General features: G+C 37.6%; 1 long non-coding RNA gene across 1 annotated transcript; it reads right to left on the bottom strand.

Moving 5' to 3' along the window:
• Positions 1–1,365: 1,365 nt before the first annotated feature.
• On the bottom strand, positions 1,366–27,700 carry LOC124284396. The gene is made up of 3 exons (XR_006900539.1): positions 27,609–27,700; positions 8,277–8,359; positions 1,366–1,820 (listed from the first exon to the last, which is right to left on the bottom strand). It is a non-coding gene; the product is annotated as an uncharacterized LOC124284396 (long non-coding RNA).
• Positions 27,701–27,768: the final 68 nt, after the last annotated feature.

The following is a 27,768-nucleotide window of genomic DNA, read 5'->3' as shown; positions in this document are numbered from 1 at the left end:
ACAAGGTGAAATAATGATTTAGGTTAGCAATAAAATCACTTCATTTAACATAAATGGGTTAGGTTTATCAGCTGGAAAATGTAAAGAGGTAAACAAGGTTTCTGTTGTTGTTACTTATAAAAGGACAGCGTTTACAGTTTAATAAACCAAACAAATATAGCTCAATGCATGTCAGAACTGATGACCTGGACAAATTAATAAGATAATTTAGCAAGGTAAATACAATGTCTATTCCTAAAACATAGTCTGACAACTTCTGTTTATGTCAAGATCAAAAGTTCTAGCATTGTAAGAAATAGATATACAAACATACACATAGTTAAAATATCATCTAAAATATCAATTAGTCTATGAAACTATAGAAAAAAAACCACAGAGAACCTCTTCATTTTCAGGACTTGAAGAAATGAAAACTTGCAAAACTATTGCTGGGGAATCTATCTTGTATGAGAGGCTAGATATACCCATTGTACATAAAATGGAGTCTGTGCCAAATTAATTTTGGAGGGCTTGTCTCGTGGTTTTTAGCATAATTTGCAGTAAAATTCAGAGTGATTTTTGGGTTGATATTGTGAGTGAGTGAGTTTAGTTTTACACCACTTCCAGCAAGATCATGGCCGGGACATCATAAATGGGCTTCACACATTGTACCCATGTGGGGAATCGAACCCGGGTTTTCAGCATGACAAGCAAACGCCTTAACCACTAGGCTACCCCGTTTTATATAAGAGAGCTTATTAAGTTTGAGCTACGAATGAGTGACTAAAGTTGCAGACTGAAAAGTTATAACTGCACAGGAATAAATGTCATTTCACGATATGAGTAGTATACTTGTTTCAATATTATCTCCATCTGTTTCAAACTGTCAAGCATCAATTGATTTAAACCCTCACATGCATGGGCCAGAAATGTCAAAAATAGTAATTTAAGCAATAAATGATTTGGGTGAAGTGAGACTAGATATCCATGACCAATTTTCTGTGATGTAAGCAGTACCCTCCCCCAAATTGCTCTACACAGCAACTGATTGCCAATATTTTACTGTTGTAGCCTTTGTTGTGACTGGTGTGACAGGGACTGTAGATCTCCATGTGAGTCTCCATGATGCAACACTGCCAGGAAGTGATGAGACTAAAGGGTTTGTTGACCAACAGAATGAGAAAAAGTGCTTGTGGACATTCCACCAGGGGATATATCTTTGAAATAAGACATTATGTGAAGCTCTCCTGATAACATCAAAAGAGGCTGTGTTGGAAAATTAGATTGCCCTCAGTCCCGTTGCACAAAGTCATCGTAGCACTACAAGTTTCGCAACTCCAACAAAGGACTCATTATTTATACACAATGAAAAAACGAAGAAAAGGATATTCAAAAAAGTGTCAGAACTATTGATATTTTATATAATTGATGACATAAAAATTTCAAAAGTGTAACAGGGACATCTGACACAGATTTGAATTAATTGTTGAAGATCACATGACCATAGATTTTGTTAGATGATTGGCCAAAGTGTCCTGCCGTTCATCACATCATTTACCATAAAAAGTCAAACTCATTAATATGACATGAATCCGCCTCTATTCTCCAGACAATCACGGATTCATTCAAATGCTGAATGTCCGCTTGGATCATTGTATCCCATTGTTTCTGCAGGGTAGCACCTAGTTCCATGAGAGTGGTCGGTGGTTTTGATGGTGTCCAAGGATATCCCAGACATGGTGTATGGGTGACAAGTCTGGACTGTCGTGCTGACCATGGTAAAGTGGTTATGTTCTCCTGGTGGAGGTTCTCAGTAACAACGTTGCACCTGCATTGTCATCCTGAAACACAAACCGACATCCGTGTCAGGGTGCAAATGGCACCACGTGTGCCTCCAGGATCTTGTCGAAATAGTACTGCCCACTGACACATCTGTGAATAACATGTAAAAGTGTTCTGCCAGTCACAGTGATGCCATCCCACTCAATTACCATGCCATTCCTAAAACAATTGTTCTGAAAGCATGAAAATGTTCATTCTGTCTATGTCACAGTCCTTTGCACCTGATAATGAAGTACAAAGTAAACCTTGTTCATCCGAAAACATACTGTTTGCTCAACAATAACTGGTGCAACGCTGCCACTCTTGACACCAATGATATCTTGCAGTAATGTGATGGTCTGTCAATTGTGGCATAACACAAGGACGTCGGGCATGCCGGTTCCTAATGTGGCCGATTACAAATAGTCTGTCCACTCTCTGTATCACCTATAGCTCTGTGAGGCTCATCTCCAATTTGAGAGGCACTTTGACCACAGTCCTATTGGCCAGTTATCGCCCTCAGCCAACATCTCTCATTGACATTATTGGGTATTTGTTTGTCAATATCATGATTATCATCTAATTACTCGACCATGAAATATTAAGAGTTTGTGCCACAATGCTCTTTCTTGTTCCAACTTAAAACATGCCAATAGCACATAACTGTTCATGACATGACAGACACTGCATGTAAAAAAATGTTTGAGTTTAAAACAATATCAGAACTTTCAGTCTAGCTTTTATGACTGAAATGTACAATAACACACTGAGACTGAAAATTTCGAATTTTACCCTGATCATTGTCATGTGAACATGCAAAACGCTTGCATGAAATTGGCGTGTTTGCACGGAACTCATAACACATGAATGGACAAATCATTTTCCAAATCCATATACAATCATGTAACTTGGTTCTAACTAATATCATCTCAAAGTGGAATATCCTCTGCTTGTTTTGAATAGTACACTTGAAAAACACTTTTGACAGACATAGTGGTACACCGGCCTTGTGAAACTGGGCCCTCTACATTACAGGTTTCAGATTATTTCACTGTTTGGAAACTGACTGTTGCCCCAAATGTCAAGATTTCTTTCCAAATTGGTAAAAATGTCAAATCAAAAGAAAATCATAAGATGTCCTCACATAACCTGAGTTTCCCAACATCATCATTGCTGTGTTGTGAGCAGCAGTGTCAGGTCAAGTTACTTTACACAAACATACTTTCACTGGTTCTTATAACATGACAGGGTCAAGTAATGAACATGTAAATAACTTGTAATTATGACCAGGAAGTTAGTACAAGTTGTATGACCTTGTTGCTATTTTGTTACTAAAGTATTAAATCTTTGAAGGGCATTTAGAAATGGAATGCATAAGAAAAGCAAGATTTATGGATGATAACTTTTGTATTGTGAAGTTTTACCTGATGAAGGAGCAAGCATACACTCCAAAATGTCATGTTACTCACAATAAAGAAGTTGACATCCATAAATCTTGCTTTTCTTACTAAAGTATAGTCAGTACTTACAGTATGCAATGTGACTCCATTACTGGGTAGAATATCAGTTACGGTTATACTTTACAATTGTATACCTTTAACATTGATTCAAAAGCTCTGGTCCATTACGTAAGCTTGTTCTCACTTTAAGCTAAACTCATTGTCACTCTGCATGCTTTTGATCTGCACAGCATTCTCTATCCCAGGGTGCATGGCCATTCTATTGTCTCTTTTTAATGACCCAAGCTGACTATAGCCTGACTTCATTGTCTGGCTACCATATACTTATCACATTTAAATGGCCAACTACTTCTGAATGTAATGTATCACCAAAGAATTTTGAAATCAATAGTTTGCTTAAGATAATAAACCAACATTATTTGACATCCACTCACATGTTTTAGTCAAACCTATGAACATGATTAATGAGGTGAGGTGAGGTGAGGTGAAATTGGGTTTTACGTCGTACTTGAGAATATTTCGCTCATATGACGACGTGCATGCGTGTGTATGTGTATGTGCGGCTGCTTGTACTTGCCCAGTCTGAAGCTGGTTTTATAGTGCTAACCCACTGAGATACCATGCCGAAGTGAAGCATGAATACCCCACTAAGACACATTATACTGACTCCGAGCCGACCAGTCCTTGTTGTACCCATTAATGCCGAGCGCCAGGCAGGGACCAACAAGTACCATATTTTAACGTCTTTTGGTATGACGCAGTCGGGGATCAAACCTGCGACCTTCCGCTCTCCGGGCAGACGCTCCACTACACCATGGAAGCGGTCACATGATTAATGAAATTAATGAACCAAGAGTAGTACCAGGAAGGTCACAATTTGTGCAATCACAAAATATTCTTATATGATGCTTGGCCATGTAAAACTCCAGCACATTTTGCATGGTGACTACTTGTATGTCATATAACCAGTTGGCCATCTGACTGCACCACTAAAGAAGAAAGTCTACATTCCAAGGGTAAAAGCTCAAAGTCAAAACAACAAAGATAATCTAGATCCAGGTGATGCAAACATCATGTTACTGATAAACCATTTTTAGTACCAGTTATTTGACACCCAAACCCAATCTACAGAGAAGTTTCCTGATACGACCATTGAACACCAGTCATAAACACAGCTGCTGGTACCATGCCTACATCCCCAGCCAGTGCGTCATGGTTACATTTCACTACTTTCCAAAATAAACACTGCGGCATGACCACAGGAAAGGTAACAGTACCCCCTGATGTACCTGTGCCCTGCCTGCGCCCACCATGGGAGCTGGGGTCAGGTTTCTCTGTATAGTAGTCTTCAGAGGTCGTGTCAATAAACACCATGGACATCTGTGGGTACCTCCATTATCTCACACTCACACTGTGTTACATTACACTGGAATCATGCTTCATCAGGTGAATAATGCCTCTCTTCTATTTCGTTTATTTATATTTTTTGTTAGAGTCAGAGATCATAATATAAATAACATGTACTTTATGCTTTTTCAACAGTGATCATACTGAAAAATTGGAAATACAAAAGACAAAACAAACTTGTGAAACAATATTTTGGAAAGTTTTCCTGTATTTCATTACATTATTTGGAAAAGAGTTTTATTACAGTTATTAGTTATATCAGCTGTTTACGTCAGTCAGCTGTTTATGCTATAACAGACTTGGCAGGAGGTGTTCAAAATTATAATTTATTAAAATATTCTGAAATTTTAACTAAGAAATAAAAAAATCCTCCTGAAATGGACTTATCAAAGTATTTGCATATAGTATTGATTATCGATTTCATAATACTTGTCAGTTATCATTGAAGTTCATGTTAATGAACACAGATGAACCAGAAAGTGCCATATTTCAGCATTATAATGCAGCAAGCTGCGACATGCAAGGCATCAGCCATGCAAGTAACAAAACAAGATGGGTTTGATATCCTTTTCACAATGGTTGTTTCATTGGTCATTCAAAAGACATATTTATCAGAATCAATAGCAGGTTATTACCTCAGGACAACATGAGTGATGTTCTAGACTCAGAATAACTGATTATGCAGGCTTAATGTCCCGAGTGTCATGTGAACACTGACTTGTTACCATGGAGGACGAGAAGGGATCACATCGATTCAGCAATATAACCATCATATCAAATTGATCTTAATTTAAAAACAAAGTCAGTTCTCAGGCAAGGATGCCTTATACTAGTCTGGTCACTGCCAAAAATATTTTCTCAAATTATTGGTGATATTTTCTCAAGGAGATCTGCCTCCATCAACACATTAATTGTCTCTGCATAATTCCCATAAATGCTGTTGTAATCACATATGACCTTCTGTGAAAAATTATGAAAGTCTAGTGTTGATTTAAGAAAATATGTTATATTTGTAGTAAAGATTTGTACTTTGTCCCTTGAGGTGTCTTGTACAATAAAATATCTTGAATCTTTATATCATTACATCATATTACCAGAAAAGAGCATCACACATTGTACCCATGTGAAGCACTGAACCTGAATGCTAAGCATGACAAGCCAGTGCTTTAACCACAAGACTACGTGACCATTATTAATATGGAAAGTATAGCCTTCCTTCTCCTGGCATTTGTCTTCCCACCAACTCAACAAATACCAATTAGCCAAGCCTCCTTTGACATTTCCCCTGTTATAAACGAGCAGTGATGACCCTTCAATGTTTCCCCCTTCCATTATGGCGCCGCCTGATACAGACCCACTATCAGGAACACAGATTAACAAACATTTCCATTTACAGGGGAATGACAGAAATGATTTCTCAGGACCAATAATCGGATTTGTTGTCAAGAACACTTAATATGAAAACATAGGTATGTACACAACTGCAGTATATTCCCGAGCCTATTGTTAACAGAGGTATAGCAGGGAGAAGTGTCTCCAACATGAGTAGATGCCACTACGTGACCGTGATCATGCTGCATGTTTTTAATTGGACTGGGGACAGAGCAGTTTTTCACAGCTGTTCCTTGGATTCCTCATATTCCAGCAGGAACCTTGTCAAGGGTGAACATCAGCTGATATGAGTACATGTCCCTAGATATGTACAAGATGTAAGCATTACATACCAGGTACATAGAAGTAAGTGAGAGGCTTTGATTTTATCCTGCTTTGAGCAATATTCCAGAAAAATCACAGCAGGGGATACCAGAAATGGGCCTCTCACATTGTACCCATGTGGGGAATCAAACCTGGATGTTTGATGTGACAAGCAAACACTTTAAGACCCTAGGAAACCCCACCATTAGATACATGTAGAAGTACATACTATTGTGCAATGCCCTGAAGTGTCATTACCCTAGTCAATGCATCAGTGTGAACTTGTTTTCGTTCCCAGCATGCAAACCAAGGTGCTTGTAAGGTGCTAGTTTACCATCTCATCCTACTGGGTGCCCACTGACAGCTGGGTGAACAGAGGTATATTTTGAATATATACAAGCCCCCACCCACCAAACAAAATAGATAATTGCAAGACATCTACAATATGAATACAAAATACATATAAAATAAATACAGTACATGCAATTACACAATCTGCTGATGTCAATATTCTGACTAAATGGCACATGACTGCTGCTACCAGACAGAAAACCAGACAGTAAAATCAGTGCTGTCATACATGATGCACACTTCCACAAACACCAAGGCAAATGCATCAGGAAGCAGCACCCCAACGACCTCCTCTCCAAACCTACGGATCAATATAAGTGGCTGGTCATCTCACTTGTAATTAAACTAATGAGTACTGGACATTCCCCGCCACAGGAAGTCATTTTGAGGCTGTATTGATGAATGAAGTGGACAATAGGTTAGTTGAGGTCAATTCAGGTCAGTTCCCGAAATGATTCCTATTTCCCATCACAGAGGGATCGATAGTTTCTCCTTGTAGTAAAGTGACCAGCTAAACATGTTTCAAACATGGTGGCCAACTGACCATGTGTGAGTCAACATTATCATCTTGTTCATGCTGTGTTTCATTCATATGTTATTATTTCTGGCATATGTTACAAGACATTGACAAAAGAATCCAAACAATCCTGATTAATAAACAAGCGTATGCTAGAGACTTTCTGCAACATTTTTAACTTCTAAAACAATGGCAAGCAATTTTTATTTAACACAGTACCAGAATCCTATAAACTAGAAATAAAATTTCTAGAGGAAATTTTCAGTCAAATATATTTAAGATTGAATAAGGAGTTCAAAAAGACTATTTGTGACTTCTGGCACTAGCCCCAAGACCTTAGCAAAGACTCTATTGGCATCAAGTCATATTAAAGACCTAAACATCCTCTTTAAGAAATTCATCTGAAAATTGATACTAAAACCGAGGTCAAGGTAGATCTGACATTGAAACTACAAAACACAATATCACAATTTTGCACCTAAAAACGTCACACTGTGACAATGAAGAATGGTCCCAATAAATATGACGGACCACTAAACAAATATAAGCAAACATGAATCAGGACTAGTCACTTTGAGAACTAGGTGATCTCAATGGCTAGTCACATAAGTAAATACAAAATATACATCAGTCTCTCAATGTTACCTTTGTAATGAAATTGGTTATTTGCAATATTGGTCTGAAAACTTTCATTAATGTTTGCATTGTCTACAGCAATGTTTGGTAGGACCAGTATTTTCTTTAGCATTGGTCCCGTTCCCGTTGGCTACCATACAGCTATGAAGCTTTGTTATTATGTTTGTTGTTTAATGCCACACTAAGCACTATTCCAGCTATGTGACAACCCCCTAAAAATAATCAGGTCTTGGCAAGATAACAGTGGCTGATATTATGAGATGGGTACAATGACTTACAATCAAGTTGCGGAGCCTGACCACCCGATACATTTAGCTGCCTCTTATGACCAGCATGGATTCTGGCAACCTCTTGTAACCCAGAAAACCCTGGGGATGCTGTTGAGAAGCAGAGGAGAAGTATGTACCTACCTTCCAGAAGTTGTTGATGCTCACAGTGAGATGGAGATGACCTGCTTCTCTGCCAATCTTCCCATCAATGTCATTGCCAATTTCTGCAACAAGCACAAGACATGGATGTAGCCAATGCTTCTGGCCAGAGTGAAGGACATATTCTAATTCCCTGGCATGGGAGGGGGAGGAGGGAATGGGCAAGCAAGCATGGTTCTGGGCATATCAAACAAACCCAGCCTGTATCTCCTGCCCCTAATCAGTCTATCAGTCTATCAGGAGAATCCTAGCTGTGGGCTAAATGGAGGGTACAGATCTTCACGACTTCCATGGTGTTGATAAAAACTGTATTGAATTGCCTTTTAGCATTGTAATTGGTTGACAGTTGGTATTATTTGTGAAAGTTTCAAAAAATGTTAGCATATATGTGCGTATTGAGCCCGAGTGAATAACAACATGTCTCAATGTTCAGATTAGACCATTCTAAACACAATGAGCATAGAGCTTACTTGAGACAAACATGAACACAAACATAAATCACATGGACATAAAAGCTTTCTAAAACAATCATATGGACTTGTATGCTTTCTTGGTTATATATTTACTACAAACACTAAGATTTACATATGCTTCACTGTTTACTTCAGACATCAGACCAGTCATGAAAGTGCGTAAGTGAATATTGCTTTACACTTCATCAGCACTTTTGCAGCTATTCACAGCGTTCCATTCATGAGAGCCAAGAAGCCAATTCAAATAGAAGAAAACAAGAATCACATGAATAATTATTTACAGTGTACAATCTCTAAACAGAGATATATTACATTCAAGGCTTCTTTCCTACCTCATCCATCTTGTGCCACAACATTTACTTCTTAATTAATCTTTATGCAGAACATTTGAAGAAATGAACTTCTCAAATCAAATAACTAAAAACAACTTGCTGGTCTGCAAAAATCTCTATGTGACCATGCTCTACTTAGAGACTGTTTATGTTATTGTTTGTGTGTTTCTCAGAGATGAACATCTCTCCAACCTGGCTTGTCAATCACACAAACATCAGTGTATTGAGTGTGGCAGGTGCTTGCTCATCTTGTTCATCATATAATCACTCAGGCCAGCCAATCACAGCCTCTTCTTCTTATCTTGGCATGCTTAAATGAGCTGATGCTATGTTGAAACAAACACTGGTATTTTGCCTGCCCAGTTCTAAGACATTTCATCAACCAGGTTTGAAAACCTATATTTTCTTTACAAACATTAAACTCATTTGAAGAATATTGATTTATTGCTTTTTTTTCCCCCTTACCATTTTGGTAAGAAATGGGTAAAGGGTAATAATCTGCAGCACATACTTTAATTATGTTTGCAAAATACTTTTAGCAAAAGCAAATGAATATGTGATGACAAATATATTATGTAATCATCTAACATAACCTTTAGCATTTGTTGGCTTCAAAGTTCCTGTTTATGCTTAGGCAAATTGATAAAAGCTGATATGGTAATAAACACACTTACACTTTACTACCATGGGACTCACACTCAGAATACTTTGAAGGAAATACATCATATGAGCAGTTCCCAGCATGGAAGAGCTTGAGACATCAAAAGGTGTATGTGCTTGTTTGACGTTTATTGCTCATGGTATCAATAACTCTTTCACGTTATGCCCTGCCTTTCCATGCAGACATCAAGAGGTACAACTGTATTAGCTGATTTGATAGGTGAAACATTTTATGTATATTAAATGTCCTGGCATCACTAGTTATTTGACCCGTGAAGGTCAGGGTTCGAATTGATCTTCAGTAACCCATAATTGTCGTAAGAGGCAACTAACAGGATCGGGTGGTCAGGCTCACTGACTGGGTTGACACATGTCTTCCTATCCCAATTGCGTAGATCAATGTTCATGCTGTTGATCCCTGGATTGTCTGGTCCAGACTTGATTATTTACAGACCCCTGCCATATAGCTGGAATATTGCTGAATGCAGCATAAACTTAAACTCACTCACTCACTTAGTTATTTGGGGTTTCCATTCATTCTTAATGATAAATATGATCATATGATTGTAACTCTCATATCTAAACACAGACTTGAAACAAAAGTAGAGCAAAGATCATTTCATCATTGAAACAATCTTTGCTATAACAAATGTGTAAGTCAAGGAATTGAACATTTGTTATAGAAGCTATTGCTGGGACAAATTTACTACCCTGGTACCTGACCCCTTCTAAAATGACCCAACCCTGGTCTCATCAGTTGGGTACAAAATGTCTCTTTGGGAACTGTTTCATCAGACCACTTACTAAAAATATTTAGATAGGTTGGTTGGTTGGTTTGTTGTTAAACACTGCACTCAGCAATATTCCAGCTAAATGGTGGCGGTCTGTAAATAATCGAGTCTGAATCTGACAATCCAGTGATCAACAGCATGAGCATCGATCTATGCAACTGGAATACGATGACATGTGAGCCCGACCACCCAATCCCTTTGTCACCTCTTATGACAAGCATGGGTTACTGAAGACCAATTCTAACCAGGATCTTCAAATTTAGAAACATATTAAATAGTCTTATCATGCATCCCTTAAAGTTGACTGAAGTTACTTTCACTCAAACACATAAAAATCAGAACAAATGAGTAGACAGTCAACAAAAAATGCAAACATTAGCGTTATAACCATGAAACTTTGTTTGTTATATTGTCATTCATCGATATATCATGTGACTAGCCTTGGGCCAGGTCTTCCCATGGGTACCAACGCATTTCCCAGGACTGTGACTCCTGACCCAAGGTACCAATCTCAGTCCTACTTGCAGCATAGGTATTCATATTTGCCGAAGGGGTAGTTTTTGGTACAGGTACTACAGATATATACCCCATGTACCTTTCTGTATACAGAAATGTACCCTGAACAAAATAAAAATACAGAAACGTACCCAGTACTCTAAATGGGATACAAATCCATATTCCGAACCCTATGTATTTGTTCCTGTTCAACTGATTGCGAGTGGTATAGTGCATTGCGAAATATTTGTTACTATGTATGCCCATTTCTTACATAGGGCAATCAAATGCATCTAATACAGCATTATGACTGTTCCGAACAAGAAAATGGCACAACGAGAATGGACTTGTCTTAAGGGTATGTTTCCGTATACTGATTTTGTCTAGAGTACGTTTCTGCATACAGAAATGTACCTGGGGTACACATATGTAGTACCCCTGCTGACGACCCCTTCAGCTTTACTTTTCTTCCCTGTTTACTCATGAAAACATCTTTTATTGGCAAGCAGGGGTGGTGGGGTAGTCTAGTCAGTTCGCTCATCACGCCAAAGACCCAGGTTTGATTCCCCACATGGGTACAATGTGTGAAGCCCCCGCCATGATATATCTGGAATGTTGCTAAAAGCAGCATAAAACTAAACTCACTCACTACTGGCAAGCTGCAACACATACCAGCTATTGATCTGATAAAAAAGTGTCAAACACTTAATGTAGATCTATGCCAAACTCAGTTTGAGGAGAAGCATTTGGCAGGTTGTTGATTACGGGATTATGAGCTAATATTCTGTGCTTGTTGGAGATAACAAGGACTGATATAGTGGCATCACTTCAGAAATAAAGCTTTGTACTGTTACTGAAATAATACCAATGCAACATTAAAGATGACTCAGTTTGAAATGAAGCTATAGTGAAGACTGGACCCTGGGTATATATCAAAATAGAAGAAGGTAATACACTAGATTAACAAGGATGGCATTCTTGTATCATAGAAGCAGTGAGTGAGTGAGTGAGTGAGTATGATTTGACGCTGCTTTTAGCAATATTCCAGCAATATCACGGTGGGGGGGCACCAGAAATGGGCTTCACACATTGTACCCATGTGGGGAATCGTGCCCGGGTCTTCAGCATGATGAGCAGAGCTTTACCATCAGGCTACACCACCGCCCCTATTATAGAAACATGTATTGACATGCAGTCACATAAGGTCAATAGGTGATTATGGATGGTCCATTTATTGCAATATTGCAGCAATATCACAAAGCACACAAGCTATGGGCATTTCTGGTGAGGTTATAAATATAAGCTTTATATGCTTGTCTTAAGACTTGAATAAATGGATTGGGTGGTCCAGCTTGGTGACAAGGTTGATTTCAAATCTTTGACTCTAAGTTGCATGTTTTGATGCTCATGATGTCAATCACAAGATGGTCTGGTCCTGGCCAAATAATTAACAGACAACCACATTGCTGAAAATTTGGATCTTTTGAGGAAAACAAAACAAACAAAAAAACAAACAAATATATGGGAGATATGAGGGACCATCAAAAGGTTTTGAGCCTAAAATACTTCTGATATGTGCATGATAAAAGTAACTGTATGATATTGAAGAATTGTTTATATCATTCACATAAACATAATATTGACATGTACATGCTACTAGTTTCTGGTCACGTGACATCTAATTACACATGTCCCCCTATTTAAACAGCAGAAATGGATATGTTTGAGTACAGAGCAGTCACAAAGTCTTTGGTCCTCAAGGGCCTCCCGGCAAAGCACATTGAAAAACGACTGACAGCAGTACGAGTACCCCATGGGACTCAGTACGAGTACTGCTGTCAACCGCTCTTCAATGTGCCACTGGACACTGTGTAAACCCACTGTTAACTCACTGGACACATTGTTGACATAGGTTACAGTCAATCCACTGGGCAGTGTTAACCTAGGTTATAGTCAATTCACTGGACAGTGTTAACCTAGGTTATAGTCAATTCACTGGACAGTGTTAACCTAGGTTATAGTCAATCCACTAGACAGTGTTAACCTAGGTTATAGTCAATCCACTGGACAGTGTTAACCTAGGTTATAGTCAATCAACTGGGCAGTGTTAACCTAGGTTATAGTCAATCCACTGGGCAGTGTTAACCTAGGTTAAAGTCAATCCACTGAACACAGTGTTAACCTTGGTTATAGTCACTGTTAATTCACTGGACACAGTTAACCACCTGGATCGATTGTTTACTCAGTGTTAACTTATGTCACTGTTTCTTAACCGAACACAGTGTTAACCTAGGTTACAGTCAATCCACTGAATACAGTTATGTTATGGTTAACCCATTGGGCAGTGCTGATTCAGCCTTTACATCAATATAAACCAACAACCCCTAAATATAATCAAAACCATGGTAACCAACTAGAAAGATGAACAGATCTTTATCACAAAGATAGTGAAAGAAAAATGTACAAACCAGATGCCAGCCAGCACAAGTTTTTTCCAACTTTGCTCATCTTGAGTGTTCCTCAACAGAACTGTGCTCCAAGCAAGCAGAAGATTCAATGTAAAGTGGCCAAAAATATTCAGGATGTATGTCCATTGCTTCAAAAACACATTATGTTTTTTTAACTTTCTGAATTAATCTAACAAATCAGCATCTGTGTCCGGAAACCCATCCAACACTCTCCTGGTTTGGAGACTGAGAAAACACCTATCAACATTAACCTCTGCAATTCTCATTTGTTCGTGCCGGAAATCTCCCTCTGCATATAAATCCCCACAGATCCAACAATCTTGGTAACTGCTGTAAGCAAAGCGATCACTTCCATGATATCCACTTCTGCTACATACAGCACTTTCGCCTTGGTGATTCCACAATCCAACTCACTGGAAACACGAACTTAGATAAATTGTACGCTGCCAAAGAAGGCTAAAATCAATGCTAGGATATTGCTGAGCAAGATGACAAGTTCGACAATACAATGAAGATTTCGGGGGCCAATTCTCTCGTCCCTCTCATCAATACATTGCTAATCATCCCCTCATCTTGATGCACCAGACACAATCCTGTTAATCCTCTTTCACATTGCAATAAGTAGCCAAAACAAAATAATCGCCAGACTTTACGTAGAGTCGTAACTTGCTATCAAAATGCCAAACGATCAAATTTGTCTCAAGCAGTGTTAACTTTTCTACTCTCATCCATTTCATTAGCATTCGTCGAGACGTCAATATGTGCTGCTCCTACCCAGAGAAGTACTTGACCAAGTACGCAGCTTTGACAGTAGGGCAGATTAGGATCGGGCCATCTTTGGGAACATGAGACATGTCTTTTACCTAAAGTTACTATTCTAAAAGCAAATGCCACTCAAAATGAATTTTTTATTGTGTTCAACACACTGTCTACATCTTGGACTACAGAGGGCACATTAAAGCCAACAGACTCTCTGCTGGATAATTATCGAACCTTAAGAAAGCTAAAAAAAGGGTAATTACAACATCTATTTCAGGACAAGCTTTGCAGAGATACACCAACGAGTCTCATATTGCCTTATAAACAGGAGTAATGGTCTCATTTGTACTTTCAATGTCCTACCTAAGGGAGCATCTGCTTCAATACTGGCCCAGGCATATCTGACCAAAGTAAAAAATTACTAGTTTTTCAGGTACTCCTGTCACTTGTTAAACATTTATGATTTTGTTTATAGCTTTTTGAGGGAAACAGTCATGTCTAGTAGCCTTTTGGTCTAAAATTTACAGTTACGTTGACATTTTGATTATTTGTTTTTTCCTCACTCTACATGACATCATCTGATGTTAAAGTACAGAAAACCTTTTTTGCTGCTTGTAGAGCAGGACATGAATCACTCTCATTGTTTAATCGAGACTGGTTAATCTCCGGTGTTGACATTTTACATCCTTCTGCCCAAAAGGTGAACAAAAGAAAATAGAATAGTATGCAGTAATATATTGATTACTTCCTTAACTAACAGTGAGGTTTATGTATTGATTCCTCACTCTTGACTTCAATAATGTGGGGGAGAAAATCAAGCAAGAAAAACAAGCAAGAATACTGCTGAAGGACTATAAAGTCTTTTTTTCTCACAGAAAAATTAAACAGTAGGAAGAAACATGGCAGAATGGAATGGTTACTGCACAACTCATCCGGGATCCGAACCCACACCCTCAGAGTCAGGCACCTAATCGCCAGCACATATAGTCAGCCAGCTAACCAACTCAGCCACTGCTGCTCCCACTTACAGGCGACTTACAGAAAGTGTAATCCCAAATATAACATGTGCTACATTTGACCACTTTCTAAGTGGCACTGTGTATTCACAAAAGTAAAAACAATCACATTATTACTTATCTTGTTAAAATTGATTTGAAATCATATTTAATAAAAAGTTTCATAGATGAAACAGCAAAGCTCTGATATTTCATTTTAAGGTAGCACAATACTGATACAGAGCATACCACTATTCACGATTTACATAAGAACAAACAGTGAGAGAATATTTTTATACCATATGTTGTGGTACAACAGTTACTTTTCAGAAGCGACTGAAATTACTAAAGGGACTTTCTGGAATTTAAGCTGTTGTTTCATATGTCGCTATTTTGGGTCATTGAACATTACAATTTCACTATAATTTCATCAGGTCAGTCCTCCAGTTTATGTGGTATGGATTCGCTTTTATGGGATATAAGTCATCCATGTTTAGGTATGAGTGGGTACGGGTTGTCCTACATTTGGGTACGAGTCTTCCAAGAAAGGTTTGGGTACAAATCTCTGTCGGTACGAATGAATTGTCCTGTTCCCCTTGTATTAGGCCAGACAATCCCCTGAATGATCGTAACAGCAGGACTGATCATTAATCATTAAGCATGTCAATCTACAGGTCCCACAGAAGGTCTTACAACAATTTTTGAAGAAAACAATGTTTGAAAGTGGAGATGTCCTTGTTATAAAGTGCAATACAAAAGGTAAAGATTAGGATGGATTCAAATACAACAGAATCACCCCAGGAACCCCTTTACTTTTGGCTATAAGACAATCAATAATCTAGTCTTGTTCAGTGGAATACAACCATTTCTGGGGAATCTTCATATGAAATAACTGAAAGCTACAATTACGTATCCTTAGACCATGGCAATGCCAATTTGTGATGATAAATTCATATTTACACATAACTTTAATATTCCTATTAATTACGCATATGGTGAAACATAACTAGTGTCATATATATCGTATGTGCACATGTGCACATATCACAATTGCCTAGCAACCATTGTTTCTGTATTTCCTTGTCTGTGACGTCATTAAACAATTGAACGTCAATGAAGAGGGTCGTCACACTTGCTTATCATGTTTTACTGGGCAAATGTACATAAATAAAATGGATAATAAAGAAATTATTACACTCGAGCAAGTGTGTCATATGACTTATACAAAACTGGTGCAAAATTATGCATTGCCTGAGCGAGATCGAGGGCAATACATAATTTAGCACTTGATTTGTATAAGTCGTATGACACACACTTGCTCGTGTAATAATCTCTATATATGCCATAAAACATTTATCCATCCTAAGTTGCAACAGTTCTCATAGTACTTTTCATGCAAAGCAACATTATATCATGCTATTACCAAATTCTAAAATAAATACAAATAAATAATTTTGCAAACATCCTTCATCAGCCATACATTAAATATACTCACAAGTGTATATAGCTGCTGAGCAGCCCTCCAAACAGCAGGGAAGATGTTGGAAGTTGATACATAAGTCACTACACGCAAAACACATCGCCATGCTGTATACAAGCAGGTAATCTGGATGTGTTTGTTTTGGGTGCACATGTATGTCACAGATTACAAAAATACCTGCCTTATCCTGGTGTGATCTCAGGGTCAGTATGGGGGATGTATTTGATACTACATCTGTTCAACCTGCACTGCTCACACTGTTTTTCCCTGATAAAACTTCAGGCTTGATAAACTGGGTGTCTGAGTCCATCATAACAAGTTCAGGTGATAGGAACTGGCTTCCCTTGATAATAGCAGCAAAGAGTATTCCTTGACATGGATAAAACTACACACTCAGCTCTCAGACTCTGTAAACTAGAACAAGAAGTATCATATACTCAGCTATCTGCCTCAGTAAAATAGGTTCACAAAGTTCATGTTGCTAAATCTACACATTCATCTATCAGGATCAGTAAAATAGGTACATAGAGTTAGTGTTTAAAACTACAAATTCAGCTGTCAGCATCAGTAAAATAGGTACACAAAGTTTATGTAGCTAAATCTACACACTCATCTATCAGCCTCAGTAAAGCACGAACACAGAGCTAATGGCGTTAAAACTACAGATTTAGTTATCAGCCTCAGTAAAGCACGAACACAGAGCTAATGGCGTTAAAACTACAGATTTAGTTATCAGCCTCAGTAAAGCACGAACACAGAGCTAATGGCGTTAAAACTACAGATTTAGTTATCAGCCTCAGTAAAGCACAAACACAGAGCTAATGGCGTTCAAACTACAGATTTAGTTATCAGCCTCAGTAAAGCACGAACACAGAGCTTAGGTCGTTAAAACTACAGATTTAGTTATCAGCCTCAGTAAAGCACGAACACAGAGCTAATGGCGTTAAAACTACAGATTTAGTTATCAGCCTTAGTAAAGCACGAACACAGAGCTAATGGCGTTAAAACTACAGATTTATTTATCAGCCTCAGTAAAGCACGAACACAGAGCTAATGGCATTAAAACTACAGATTTAGTTATCAGCCTCAGTAAAGCACCTAACACAGAGCTAGTAAAGCACGAACACAGAGCTAATGGCATTAAAACTACAGATTTAGTTATCAGCCTCAGTAAAGCACGAACACAGAGCTAATGGCATTAAAACTACAGACTTAGTTATCAGCCTCAGAAAAGTACGAACACAGAGCTAAGGTGACTAAAAGTAAAACTACAGACTTAGTTATCAGCCTTAGTAAAGTACGAACATAGAGATATGAGGATAAAATTACAGACTCAGCAAAATAGGAACACAAAGCTTATGTGGAACTCCATACTCCGCTGCCAGACTCAGTAAAATAGCAACATAAAGATAATGTAGCTAGGATGCCTTAAATGATTTCCACACTTTAGGTTTACTAATATAACCAATTAGCTGATAAGAAAATAATTACGGAAAATTACATTTTGTACGTGGCAAACTATATTTTCTGTGAGGAATAGGTAATAGAAATCTGTCTTAGATATCATCACCTCCTTAAGCAGTCAAGAATCACTTCTAAAAATATCCTAGGAAATGGAAATCAGTGAATTTTGAACAGGTGTGACGAACTACCTCAGCTCCTTCGGATGCACTGGATGAGAGATAATGTGGAGTGGTACCAATACTGCTTGCTGATCGGAAGATGATAAGCAGAGCAGTTAAACACTGGTGCTGTCAATACAGCTTTGCGTTATTACATAGACCTCCTTAGGGACATCAGCAGCATGTACTGTCTGTCAGGAGAGAGTAGAGGTGATGGTTGTTTTTTTTGCTGCAGTCAGCAATATTCAAGCTTTGTAGTCAGCAACTTTAGCTGACATGCGAACCCATATTATGGCATTAAGGAATATTTCAGCCAACTGGAGTCTAAACTTAGAAATCATAACAGCAGGTCTGACTTGTTTTGGTGAATGGGTTCTATGTCATAATCAGAACTCAACATTGCCATTATATGTGAGTGAGTGAGTGAGTGAGTGAGTGAGTGAGTGAGTGAGTGAGTGAGTGAGTGAGTGAGTGAGTGAGTGAAAGAGTGAGTGAAAGAGTGAGTGAGTGAAAGAGTGAGAAAGAGAGTGAGTGAGTGAAAGAGTGAGTGAAAGAGTGAGTGAAAGAGTGAGTGAGTGGCTACCCTACCACCCTCCTTTATGAGTCAGTGCATGAGTAGGAATGGCTGACTGGGGTGATGTCCTCAGCTGGTACAATGATAAATATGGTATTTTCAACACCATATGAAACTAACAAAACAAGCAATATTGTGCTTCAACAAGCCACCAGAAGCTGAAGAAGCAATTGTTGTTGTTGAAGATCATTCCTGCAGGAAGATAATGTCATCATCCTGAAAACACTTGATTAACGAGACATAGAGGGTAAACATTCTTGCCTTTGTACTCAAGCCCTGATGATATATCTCACTTTGGTAGGTGGATCAGGGGCTGATATTGATGATGTTCTGCCAACATGTGGACAAGTACTCATCCCTGCAGCAATATTTTCAACATTGTGAGCTTTCTAAATGACACTAAGAGATACAAACAGATGGTTATATCTGTAATACCGACAGACTGATGACTATCTGAGGTTATCGGGTTGGCTGCACGAACGATAAGGCAGATTATAACAATTCATCCTTACCTTTTGGTTGATCCAAAGTAGAAAACCACATGTGACTTAAAAGGATGACCTTTGAAGGTTTATGTTACGTGAGAAAAGTAACTCATGGTATGACTAGATCTCTATACACTGGGTTTAGAATTTGCTCTTGTTCCAAATTTAGGTGAATCTGCAAAACTTAAGTAGACTTGGGACTAGCAACTGATGAAAATAATTTAGTTGATTTTTAACTAGTTGTCAATAGATGGGATTCAACAATTATGAAAATTTGCTCTTGGCTACCTTGGGGAGTGTTATTATGTTATGTGGACAAAGATGACAAGAACACAAGTTAATTTCAATTATTATTTCTATTTCACTAAATCTGTTATAAAGTCACCAACTGAACCCATTCATATGTAATGGGTTAAACTTAACAAAAACATTCAACTTGTAGTCAGGAGTGGAAGTGAACATATCAATATGTGCATCCTTCATGACCAGATTCACATACAATGTGGTCGGGTTTGGGACTTGTCTGAGGTTAAACGATTGAAACCAAACTCTAGGAGTCCAACCCTGAAGGTACACAGGCCAACAACAAGTACCCAATAGACTGAAATTCAACAGAAATGAAGTGAAGGGGTGGTAATGAGGCAAGTATCTGTTATTTAGTACTCCCGGTGCAAACAATTATCGCATAAAGATCCGTTCAAGATGAAGCAATCCTCTAGTGATAGTGGTTCTGTCGCTATCAGAATAACTGTGAAATTATTTTGCAAAAACCATTGGTCACTGAATGGCCTGGGACTAAGGAGCTTGAACAGACACCAATTTGATGAAAACATGACAGAATATGTTGTTGTTTTGTGTGAATGCATCAGTCCTTTACTCATAAAATTCTTGGAAATAATAAAAAAACATACTAACTCTAAATCCAAGGTCATACTATTAAATGTGCCAGTGCCACAAACGTGGCAATACAACACAAACAGTTTTGGGAAACTAAAAATACATTGGTTCATACAAAATTTGAGCCACCATGTACAAAACTTGAACTATCAAACTTAAAACCTTTTTCAGCCTTAAAAGACCATTGTGGAGCAATGATCACATATTTCAAGATTCAATGTAAGACCAAACTGTCCTTCCAAACAGATTCATTTGGCCATTCCTGTGTTATTCGATACTCAGTATGGGTCCATTTGAATATGTCCAAATATTCCACACATCACTGTCTCAATACTTTTCATCAATTAAGCTACAGGGCCTAGATTTTCGAAGCTCTCTGAGCGCTAAGATTGTCGTAAGTGCCATACATTAACATTAACATAAAGCTAAGAGAGCTTTGAAAATCTAAGCCCAGACTAATATCCTGCTACGACATGCCATTACTTTAATTACAATAAAATATTGTGATGCACATCTAAAAGGCAGGGTAAATAATAGTTGCCAAATTCAAGACATTGTATCTAGTTTTAGTACCTTTTCAAGTCTGGACTATTAAATTCAAGACCTTTCAAGGAAACATTATATATTCTCTACATCAGTGCACTTATCTAAAATCATATATGATTTAGATGGAGAAATAAGTTTTGAAATCTGACAGAGATAGCATAGACCTTCCCTTCCAATTCCCCAAAGTGTTGCATAAAAACTAAAAATACAGACATCAACTCTTTGGCAAGGCAGTATGTGAAGATGGTGATCATGGAAGTATGATGGAGGTTATTTCAGAAAAAGCAATTCACATCATGCAAAAGATCATTTCCAAACTACATGATGACTTTCCAGTCTGTGCAGTTTGGGCAACATTGGCAAGAGCATGGTGTGAAGGTTTCCCTACAGTTGCTCACTGAACCATGTCATCACACAGCCAGTTGGAAGCGGTTATACTTTCATGACTATTAACCATGATAACATACCTGGTATGTATGTGTTGTACCAGTGTTTTGCATTTTCATTCAAAAATTATGCTTAGATCTGAAATATGGATAACATGCAAACAGGAATAAAGAGACCATTCACTCAATTTTAAAGAATCAAGTATTTCAAAATTACAACAAGACACTATCTGCCACTTAAAAATAAAGACATCCTGAGAAACATTGGACTACACAATGGCTTAAATATATGTATTTCTGGTACATATATGCTCCTGATAATTCCTGCATCATAGGAAACAAAACATCCCCTTTCAGGAATTCACCATATCATTTGACTTCAAGTGAGTGAGAGTGGTTTGTCGCTTAAGTTTAAGTAATATTCCAATTTCCAGCATATATTTTGGGGACACCAGAAATGGGCTACACACTTTGTACCCTTTTGGGAAATTGAACCCAGGCCTTCAGTGTGACCAGCAAACATTTTAACCACTTGGCTACCCTATCGCGCTCATTTCGGGGTTTGGATATGGGTCAGATTTGTTATTTCCAGCATTTTCATGATAGTAATAAAGAATGCTGTGATATTATAATATTTCTGGCCTGGACACAGTTAGATATATATTTCAATATGCCAGGATCACAGCACAATGATAATAAACTGAAATACCCATGTATACTGATTAATTTATGTATATGTCATGTGGTAGGAGAATAATGATTAATAATCACTCCCCAACTCGGATGAGGAAACAAATACACAAGAATCTGTACTTTACTGTGGGCAATAAAATAAATTGCATTTGACCACTTTTCAACAGGCATTGTTTATTCAAAGCTTTGGCAGTGGGAGTCGTGCTAATTTACACTTGCCAAAGAATGTGATCTATACTACCAGTTGTTCCATTTTGTGGAAATGGTCGTGGCTGAGTGGGTTCAAATGGTGACTGGGGATTAGGTGCCTTACTCTGAGAGTGTGAGTTTGAATCCCAGATGTGCCTGAACCCCACAATGTACTAGAGTGAGTGAGTGAGTTGATTTTTATGCCGCACTCAGCAATATTCCAGCTATATGGCGGCGGCCCGTAAATAATGGAGTCTGGACCAGACAATCCAGTGATCAACAGCTGAGCATCAATCTGCGCAATTGGGAACCGATGACATGTGTCAACCCAGTCAAGAGCCTGACCACCCGATCCCGTTAGTCGCCTCTTACGACAAGCATGGGTTACGGAAGGCTAATATTCTAATCCGGACCTTCATGGGTCCACAATGTACTAGAAGATGTACTTTACTGAGCAAGTGTAATCCTAAGTTTACAATATGTTGCATCTGAAATCTCCTCTAAATCCGCATTCACGACAAGATTTTCCAAAATTATTAAACAGAAAGAAAATGGGGACACAGAGAACTTTCTGACAGTAACAGTGTTGTACGTGTTTAGGATTCCAGATGTTTTACCATGTCTAAAGCCAAAGAATTCATTCCAGGCTTCAAAACAATGCTGTCACTTATATGCCATACTGAAACTGCAAACAGTAATATTTCACTTGCCAGTATCAAGGTCTCAGCACATCACTATCAATTTATATCACAAATTAACTTGATAGCAATAATAACTATTAGTAAATCTTCATTTACATATAGATTCTTAGAAATCTCTTCCAGTTCAGATCATCAGATCACAAGAAAGCAAAGATAGAGAAAAAGAATTCTCGCGACAGATGCAATCCACTTGGGACTAACTTAGACAACAGAAATATGCCTTAATTTTGAATCAACCGTTTGTCATCACCTTCTGATTGTCCATGTTAAATGAGTGAGTGAGGGAGTATCATTTGGTTAATGCTGTTTTGCACATTATTTCACTGTATGTCCGCCTGATGTTGGGGACAGTGCAAAGTGATGCTTGTCAGGTTATACGATTACGATGTTGGAATCCACAAACACGAGTATGGTGCAGACAAACCTACAAATTTAATCAGAGCAAATCTTGGATTCAGTTTCTGGCATGCCTAAGTAACACTGCTCTGCACTGCAAATTATGGCACCTTAGATAAGTGGGGCAAAGATCAAAAGCTGGATAACAAAAACTTTCCTGTACTCCCTACCTCCCATCTTCATTCCTACCCCCAACTCCCCTTATTCCCATTTCCCTTCACACACCCCATCCACACATTCAGGGTTTGGGGCTGACCCTGAGTGCATCATTCAATAACCAGACTTCTACTTGAGGTACACCATGGTATGCCAGAGTCTGACTGAAAGTTCCCGGAGCCACACTGATAAGTGCTATGAGTCACAGGTAGATGTAAACATTCTGCTCTTCTCAGTTGCGTCTTGTAATCCCAGGCTAACCTTCCATGGGGAGATGTGTTTTTAAATATGAGCATATGTTCACTGTAACTCAAAAGTCTTGATCTAAGGAAACACTACACTGGAATTCCATTAAGCAATAAAAACCTAACTCTAACCATGCTGATGGCCATTACCATGATTACCAAGAACGAAAGACTTATTAATCATTGTACAAGCAAAACCCAGGTAGCCTTGCAAGTGTTATTACAGACAATTCAGTTAAAAACAGATATGCATTACATGCTTAATGGATCCTAATAACATTTTGACTTATATACATAATTTGTTTAATACCTTCATCATGTTGAACTGCTCTGTCAAGATTTATATATCATCAAAAAATAATGGTGGAGGTAGTAGCCAAGGATGTTTGTACTTGTCTGTGTGTCTCTCATCTCTTGTCAGTCGCACATTTCCATTTGCTCAAAATATCTTGTCAAAAGTTTTTTGTCAACCCATTTGCTCTCTTGGATAAATATAATCCTGCTGAATCAAACTGGAAAATATTGTTTCATAATAACAATGCAAGTTATTTTATCAAGTGGATATTCAAAGAAGGGATTAAGTAGGGCTGGCTAAAATTATCCATAAGCGGAAATATCATTAATACTAATTAATTATTATCAATATGACAATTGTGTCCTTGATAATATCGTAAATCAACTATTGTGATGAAAACTAGACTTTAAATTTACTCACAAGATTACACAACACTACGTCTATATCTATGGGCTAATTTTTAATTATGTCCATGACGCTGTTTTGTTAGTAATCCAAGCATAATATGCCACCACTTACCAGTGATGTGAAATATGATTGATTTCTTTCAGAGATTTTTTGTGTGCCTCAGTTACTTCTCTAATATTTTGCAATGATTGATCAATATTTAGTCAAGAATTGTTGATCTCTGTGATTTACATCTACAGCCAGCCCTAGAAGTAAGTGTGTATATGGTTTTGTCACTCAGCCTCTCAATGCAGCAATAGTTGTACTTGAACAGAGCACAACAACACGGGAAAGAAACAATGAAATTGTGAAGTATTTTTTCATGCATCTTTAACAACAAATTTTTACCCTTTTTGTCATCCAAAATCAGTTGTTCTAATTTCTATTTTTAATCTTAAATTTTCATACACCCCCTAAAGTTTGTTTTTGAAGGGAGTGACACTCAGTGCATTTAGCATTATTCCAGCAATATTATGGCAGGGGACATCTGAACTGGGAATCAAACCTGGTTCATCACCATGATGAGCGAATGCTTTAACCACTAAGCTACACCACAGCACCTACCTAACGCAAAATAGAAAGGCAAATGAACTACATGCATGTTGAAGAAATCAAAACATCCTTTTTCACCTGTTCAGTAAAGGTTCAAAAGAATCAACTTTGTCTGTTCAAATAAAACTGATGGGGTAATCCCATGCATTACTATGATCGTGAACTAATACAACCCCAGTCACGCTTGTTCCAAAAAGGGACAAAATAGCAATATATTTTTTAATATCATGATTGAATGGGTTTCTGAATGTGCTATTTGAAAACATTTGTTAACATGATTGAACCAACCTTTGCCTCAACAATTCTTAACCATAAAGTAGATTTTCATGTCAGGATGGTAACCTACTTTGGTTCATTATAATCCAGGTGTAAAAAACTCTGATAAAAAACTAGTTTGGGAAACATTCTGAAGTGACACATCAAACATGGCAGTGATAAAAACACTAGCAGAAGTATGCAAGAGTTAACTCCCATTTTGTGGTCGAGCATGACTACAAATACAGATATACTAGTATTTATTTTTGGTCAATGACATGTATTTTAGGGCTGCAACAAATTCAATATGAGGTGAATATGATACATATCATGAATATTGGGTAAGAAATACAACAAATACAATAGCATGATGATTCAGCATGTACATACAGTGTTGACCTGTGACCACATTACTGTCAAATTAAACACATACTAGAGCGTTAACTATTATCCTACCTTGATATATGATATTTTTCACGTTTCATTTTGATAACAACACCCAATTCAAGTAAAAACACTCCTTTTTTAAAAATGAATGAATATTCAATTCTTTACCAACTGAAATATGAAGGGATCTGGTTCAGTGCACCGAATATGTGGGTAAATCATAATGCCTCTAATGTATGGTATATCAACAACCTTTCTCTTAAACATGCTAAAGAAGCATTCAAAAATTGTAAAAATCTACATTCTTTCAAAGGTTTTGCTCTTCGGCTAAGATTGATCAACCATTACATGGTTACCACTGTATTTCTGAACTTCAACCTGTAATGAAGTTCAAAACAAAATTGATGATACACAGCAAAATAACCCTCTGCGAGCAAAGATCAAGCCTGGGATGGAGGGAGGGGAATGGCAAGAAAGATGTATGTTTTATGAATTTTGCTGTAGATTCCTGTCATTAATATAATACCATCTATGTATACACAACAAAGACAAGACAAAGCCATCAGGCATTTATGATCATAGGCCTGCCACAGTTGTCTCCCCTGTACATGTGGATTTGTTTACTTGCATTAAAGTATTGTTAACCATTAAGACCATGTACGCCATCAAAATCACAAGAAACAATGATTTTAGATGAACAATCAATGCAACTATACTTCATGTTTTTGTGTCTCACCAAGGGCATTTGTTACATCAGTTTTCTGTCACATAATAATATGAATTATCTTTATCCAACTGCCCTATAGGGATGATTTATACCATAATATTCTTCATTCTATGCAGTATAATAATGTATTAGGCATGAACTATGGTGCTCAAGGTTTGCTGTTGTCATATTTGAATCAGGGGGAAACCTAACTGTTTAACTTTCAGAAGTGCAGTTACGATAATAGCCCTTTACTGATCATATTAACTTCAAAAACTAAAAACACATGCTTTTACAAATGGCGTCTGACACACAATGTAATCAAGTAACAATGTATGTATGCTTGCTTTCATCAGATACAGAGATCAATACAAATTGACAATGATGACTAACCATGCTAGCAGCTTGTGACATGGCAAAATAATATTATTTTTCTTGAAAAAACCCACAAGAAACAGGCACCTCAATTAAATCATAATCTAATGTTGCGGTTGTTCTTATTAGTGTTGAATGGTTAAATACTTCACATTAACAAGGGGTCTGGCCATAACTGAAAAACAAAGTGTAAACAATAAATAATGAAGATCACGTTGGATGAACATGTCCAAGTAATTGTTGTTATATACTTGAGTCTGGCCAACAAACATTGCCAATGATTATTCTGATTTAAGTTAAAATAAACATGGAATTGTCTCAGCATATCAAAATATATTAATATTTATCAGCATGATCAAACAGTCATTTACCAAAGTGCAAAATTGGTGCGTGTAAAGTGCAAAGTTTACAAAAATTGCAGCCTCTCATCAAATCAATCAATTACAATCATTCATTCAGTTGTACAGTTTTGCAACAAAATGTGTTAATCACACTTAACGATAATTCCAATAATCTGCCAGTGCCTGACAAATATTGATATAAAATAAGGTAGGTCACATTTTACATTGAACTGTAGTCATCATTTAGTGAATATGTCTGACAACAATAATGGGTGAACTTATCAAACCTTGCTATGGGAGGAAAATCAAACGTCTTGGGAGTTTACTATTTTTTGACAAAAAAAACATAAGCATAAGCATAAGAAACATAATAAACGTATTACGGATTCGAACCTCCCACCAACAACCTTATGATATAGGTTTCTGACACACCATTCTTGTCATTGTGATTTTTCGATATTTTTCAGCCAATTCACATAACACTTGTCAGTACTGTCCACTCACAGCTCTTTGCAATATACTTGCAGACGTCAACTTCGACAAGAACGACGAGGAAACTGTCTGAATAAGTAAATGTATTGGTAAATGACACAGTAAAGCATTATTTGAATACCAAATGTATATATGTAAAAACACTTTGGGTGTCACCACTCGCAAGTTCCAATGAAGCTGTGACAATATCGAAACATTAATCGTTCAACATAAGTTTACCTTCGAAACTTTTTCCCACCGGATGTAGGTCAAATGTAACAGCTTCGCAGTCGGTATTTACA

Source organism: Haliotis rubra, unplaced genomic scaffold (genome assembly GCF_003918875.1).
Source record: "Haliotis rubra isolate DU_JTF1 unplaced genomic scaffold, ASM391887v1 Scf336, whole genome shotgun sequence".
NCBI classification, from domain to species: domain Eukaryota; kingdom Metazoa; phylum Mollusca; class Gastropoda; order Lepetellida; family Haliotidae; genus Haliotis; species Haliotis rubra.
This window is presented reverse-complemented; position numbering and strand designations above follow the sequence as displayed.